The following is a 6,051-nucleotide window of genomic DNA, read 5'->3' on the forward strand; positions in this document are numbered from 1 at the left end:
GAGGAACACTGCGCAGTGGGTGAGGGCTGTCCTGGGTTCTCGTGTCCTGTCCTGAAGGTGGAGGAACACTGCACAGTGGGTGAGGGCTGTCCTGGCTTCTCGTGCTCGTGTCCTGAAGACTTCTCCATGAGGCTGATTCCTGTCGCGGCTGTGGATTCCCAGCTGTGACTGGGGGCCCTGCCCAGGGGCTGCTTTGGAAGCATGTTAGGTGAAATTTCAAATCCAGTCGTGCAAATACACAGCATACCTCCACTTACCACTTTTGTGTTTACTCCTATTTATATTGCTAAATGGAATCTGAAGGTGTTCAAAAGAAACCATGTTGATGACTTTGGTGGAATCTGCTGTCAGATCTACAATTTAGAAAAGTTAGTTTCGGTCATCCTGTCAATGGCATCATCCAGAATTAGTTATTTCTCTTTTGGAAACAAGCATGGCAATGGTTTGGGGAGGCCAGGTGTGCTGTTTAAAGACAGGATCCCGAGAGACCTGGCAAAGCAGCTGGCCTCAGACAAAAGGGAATTCGCTTTTCGTTGGAAGTTGGTTTGTTGTGGTTTCATTCAGCAGTGCTGCTAGCAGCAAAGCCAGCAGACCCTTGGCGGAACAAGAATGCGTTTTTCCCTTTGAGACCTGAGAAGCTGTACATCTAATTAAGCCGACACATTTTGAGGACATTTTTTTTTCTGCCTAATCGTCTTCAAGACAATGTAAGCAGGAAAGAATGGTTGTTGTCACCTGCTGTCCTGCAGAACTGTAACATATGGCAGCTGCAGAAGCTGGGGCCGTGGACCGAGCGTGCACCCCTGCCTCTGTCTCCTGCACTGTCGTGGGACCAGGTCTTGATGGAAGCCAGCAAGTTCCCTAATTGGACACAATGGTAGAAAAGTTAGATTTGGTATAATTGTAGGAAATTTTCTTTTAGATTGGTGTGATCTTTTCTGCCTAGTCATGGTTTGGAATGAGCAAATCCTTACTTCCAGCTAAAGTCATGTTTTCGCATAAATAATCCAGCTCAGGACTGATTGTGGTTAACATCCGTCTCGCACACATCTTGTTGAGGGCCTTCACCACCGTAAAAATCCCGAGGACCCTTATTTTGAGTGTGAAAGAACTGGGCGTGGTGTATTGTGGTTCTCCTCCTAGTTATTTTCAGTTCCTTGGGAAAGCACGAGAGCTGCTGCCCCGGGAAGGGCATCTGGGCAGGTTGGGGTCCGTCTCCGAGGGCCTGACAGCTCCCCCGTCCAGCCCTTTGTTTTGCAGAAGAAGGTTCCAGTCCTCGGATTAAAATTTTGCTGTTTAAATTTCATGATAGAAATTACTTTAGGCCTAAATACAGAGTTATCTTCAGATACTTTCGTGTTTAATTATTTCAAGGCATTTTGTTCTTAGTTTGGCAGAAAAATCTGCCGACGGTACTTGGTGGCCGATTTAATGAACATGGGGCATTCCACTTTGTGACTGTCCACAGTGCCCACATTTCAAAACCGGAAACAAAGTTAAGGTAGAGGTTTTTCTCAGGACCCCGCTCTGCAAACTCCACGTGCCGCTCAATTCACAAAATGGCTCCTCCTGCCGCAGGGTGAGGGCTGAGAGCAGATGTCGGTGTGGAAGCAAGAGCCGGAGCCCAGGGTGGCTGCACAGGCAGGGGTGGGACGAGTGTAGGTGCAGTCTCTGAGTTCAGTGTGCACGTGTGTGCCCACAGGGAGACCGAGGTCCTGCGTGCAGCTTCTGTGTGTGTGTGTGTGCACGTGTGTGCCCACAGGGAGACCGAGGTCCTGTGTGCAGCTTCTGTGTGTGTGTGCACGCACATGTCTGCCCACAGGGAGACCAAGGTGCCACCTGCAGCTTCTGTGTGTGTGTGTGTGCACGTGTGTGTGGTGAGAGATGAGGTGCAGGGCACAGTTCTCATGTGTGTACGTGTGTGCGCACGCGCAGGTGTGGAGGTACTGGATGTTGCCCACATGTGGAGACTCGTGCAGGGTGCAGTTCTTACCCGATTTTCTTCCCGCCACGGTCTGCTCAGTGCAGACGTGGGAAGAGGCTGGAATGTGCAGTTTCAGGGGCCGCCCACTGGGACGTGCTGATGCAGACCCACCTCTCTGGGGCTTTAGGGTTAGCTCCAGGTCCTGCCCATCTCTGCCTGCTGGAGGAGGGTGCCAGTCCTGCTAAGGCGGCCCATGTAGCCATCAGGCACAGCCCCTGGGGCTCACTGGACAGGGCCTACTTGATGTTTGGTGTCAGGGACCCTGGCCCCAGAGACCCCATGCTTGGCCCCTCTGGGGTCCACTGCTGTCCTGTGCTCTGAGCCCCATCCTGGGCACCCAGGCCCTGGCTCCACCCTGTCCTGCCATTGTAAGTTCCACAACGTTGCCCCTGAGGCCTCCAGCGAGCCTGGACAGCCCTGGCCTTCCCAGGAGGAAGGAGGGGCTGCCAAGCCTGAAGGTTCACCTGGGAGAGTCTTGGGTGCTCCCTTCCCCATCTCCTCACACAGCGAGACCTTCTCACCCTTGGGCCCTGCTCAGATGCCCGTTCTTCTGGGAAACTGGCCTGGACGCTGGGCGCTGCTGAGGACTCACCCTGGGATCCCACCTGCCCATCCCTGCCCTGGGTCTGGCCTCACCCTGGACCATGAGTCCCTGGAGGGCAGGGTTGCCCTGGGCAGGGGCTTGGTGGGCGTGTGTCAGTGAGGAGGGGAACTGAGCCAAGGCTTGCCCCGCACTTGCCCTGGTGTGGCCAGGAGCTCTGGATGGACCTCGGTGGAGCTCATCAGAGGGCAGCTTGCATCACCACCTGGCACAGTAGCTCCCAATCCAGTGATCCGGGTGGGGCTGGGGCACCAGCCTGGGTTCAGGTGTGCCAGGTGTGTATACCTGGGCTTCAGGGAGATAGGAATTGGAGTGTGGTGCAGTGGAGCAGCACCTTTCCGGAACAGTAACCACGTAGGCTCAGGGAATTAGGAGAAGAGGCCTCGAAACAGAGGCTCCCAGCTTGACCCCAGACTCTGGAGCAATCGGCCATCCCCTGCCGCCAGGGCCTGCGTCTCCAGTGGGCTTCCCGCGTGGATTGGGTTGGATATGGGAATCGGAAAACTGTTTCAGGGGAGTAAGACATTTGCTGGGTGAAGCTTTTCACCAGGACCTGGGGATCTTCCTAAATCTACTCAGGTGATAAAGTCAGTACGTTAGGAACCAGGGATGACGTAGCTTTTGGTGATTGCTGAACTCTTCAAAGAATGTAGAACAGAAACCCAGGGAGGCAAGGTGTGCTCCGTTCCTTCCCCCTTGCCATCCTTTGTATCCTTCCTAGCACCCTCTTGTACCAACTTTGGGCCAACGGAACCTTTAGTCTTAGAAGCATTTTCAGCATCCCCAGTGGGGATGGTGTATACAGACCGGGTGCAGATGGCTGGGTGTAGACAGACCGACCTGCACACCCAGCCTGTTTGGGACGAGGCTTCCTAGACAGGTTTTGATTCAATGGTGGTTTCTGAGTCTGCACAGACAGGAAACTAGAGATGGGCACGGGTACCTGGGCCGGATGCCAGGAACCATCACTGGGTCCTGATGGGCCTGAGCGGCTGTGACCAAGTAGCAGCCCAGAGCGAGCCTCCTGGGGGGTGTGGGTTTCACACCTGGCCTTCTCACTCACCACCCTGCTGTGCTGAGAAAGTGGCCATTGATGGGAACTGGGGCAGAGCAGGGGCAGTGTGGGTGCCCCCACTGTCCCCGGGGCCCTGCTTGGGAGCCACGGATGTCTGCTGTCCGTGGATGTCCTGCTTTTTGCAGGCAGATCAGGAGGTCAGGAGTTTGAGACCAGCCTGGACAACACGGTAAAACCCCGTCTCTACCAAAAATACCAAAATCAGCCAGGTACAGTTCGTGGTGGTACACACCTGTAGTCCCAGCTACTCGAAAGGCTGAGAGAGGAGAATCACTTGAACCCAGGAGGTGGAGGTTGCAGTGAACTGAGATCACACCACTGCACTCCAGCCCAGGCGACAGAGCGAGACTTTGTCTCCAAAAAACAAAAATCTCCGGCCAGAGGCAAAGGCCACGGCAGTGAATTAGAAGTACCTGCCATGCCCCCCTCCAGGCACCACACCCTGGGCTGCAGCATCGTGAGCATCACTGTGTTGGTGCCAGAGGGACACGCTAAACCACGGGTGACATAGAAGCTGGGGCTGGGCCGGGCTGTGTCCGCTTTGGGCGTGGAGCTGCGAGCCAGGGAATGCAGAGAGGGTGAGAAACAAGCATCTTGACTTTAAAATATCACCCTCGTGATATTTTAAACTTCATTGGAAAAATAAACCCTTCACTGAAGAGTGAAGCTTTAAAATGGGTTTTCAGACACCCTCTTCCATTCCTGCTCCACCACCACCGCCCCATTGGCCAAGTGATTACATAGAATTCAGGGCAAAGCTCAGCAAAGTGCCAAGGGACTGGCGGGCACCGGAACTGCACCAGCTGCTCTGCAACACACATGCACACACCGGCCGCTCTGCAACACACACGCACACATCCACACAATCTGCAACACACGTGCACACATCCGCACCGTCTGTGCCTCAGTGAGGCTCATGATCTTGTAAACTGGAAGGCCCTCGGGTTTGAAGTCAGCACACGTTTGTACATTTGGCAGAAACAAGAATCCTGAGTTCTACAAAGACAAGAAATTGGGCTGAGCTGAGCTAGTGGGCGTGTGCTTGCAGGTCCCCTGCCCTGTCTGCTCCCTCTCCTGGCCCCAAGGCCTGGACACAGCTGGCAGGAGTTCCTCTGTCCACACACACCGCGCCTGGCCAGGCTCACACTCCTTCAGAGTCCTGCACACACACTGCAGCTCCCTCATCACGAGCAGCCATCTGCTGGCGGCGCTCCCAAAGGCGGTCCCCAGAATCGGGGTGCTGCACACACCAGGCCAGGAGACAGTGCACACCCTGCCCTCGAGGGACACAGGACTCATGAGCAGTCGAAGGCTGCTATAAATAGACCTGGTTCGTGGCTCACTTGGCTTACTCAGCGCCTCAACCTACCCGACTCTCGGTCTGCAGGCAGCTTCCCTGGGGCAGCTCTGGCCTGGCCCAGGCCCTGAGTGGCCCCAGTGGGAGCCGTTCTGAGGAGGGGGTGCAGGTGGGACCCGCTGAGTGGAGCATGGGGCCTGCCCCAGTCACCGTGGAATCAGGCAGAGGCAGGGCCAGGGCTTGGCAGCGAAGTGCACCAGCCGTCTCCTTCCTCACGTCGGGCAGTTCCGACGGTGGCCCTGGATGGAACTCTGGGCTACTGACCACATCTGGACTTGAGGGTGGGGAAGGAATGGGCCTGGATTTGGGGAGCCGAGAAGTAGGAGGACGCCTCTCCCGGGGACGGCCCAGGGTTGGCATTTCAGCTCCTGCGGAACAGGCCATTCAAGACGCCTGTCCTAGATCATGTTCCTCTTCCTTCCTGCCCATCTCTCATGTGTCAGTTGAGCATTTGCCCCACATCCCGAAGCACAGCCGTCCCAGTGCCCGGTGGGTGATTCTGTCCCCGGCCTGAGACAGGCCCACTCATTCTCATGGACTGTGTGTTTGCTGTGGCTCAGGTGTGATCTGCGTTTTTGGAAATTAGATCACATCAGCATTTCTGCACAAACTCAGACTGTATTTAGATCATTCCTGTCAACAAGTAAGTGGCCCTGTCGGGTCGGTAGGAACGAACCAGTGCGCGCGGGGAAGGGAGCTGACCGGGGGGGTGACGGGGCTGGCAGGGGCTTCTGCTGGTGGGATGCAGGACTCAGGACCCCAGCCCTGACCTTCCCCGACCCACGCAGTTTCCAGAAGCTGAGATGCTGCAGGTACCTCCAGTCGCAGGCCCGGCCGACAAGACAGACCCTTCTCCCACTGCGGGCCAGAGGAGTCCCTGTTTTATTTTCAGTTTCCTTAGGACATTATCTGTGTAATTAGCTATTCAGCGGCATCTCTGATGTAACTGTTGTGGCATTAAAAACTGATTTCATAATTTTTAACTTCTTTGGCTTTCACTGCCTGGCAATTCTTTTCCACACACGTGAGCCTTG

This window comes from Mandrillus leucophaeus, unplaced genomic scaffold (assembly GCF_000951045.1).
Source record: "Mandrillus leucophaeus isolate KB7577 unplaced genomic scaffold, Mleu.le_1.0 Scaffold1475, whole genome shotgun sequence".
NCBI lineage: Eukaryota > Metazoa > Chordata > Mammalia > Primates > Cercopithecidae > Mandrillus > Mandrillus leucophaeus.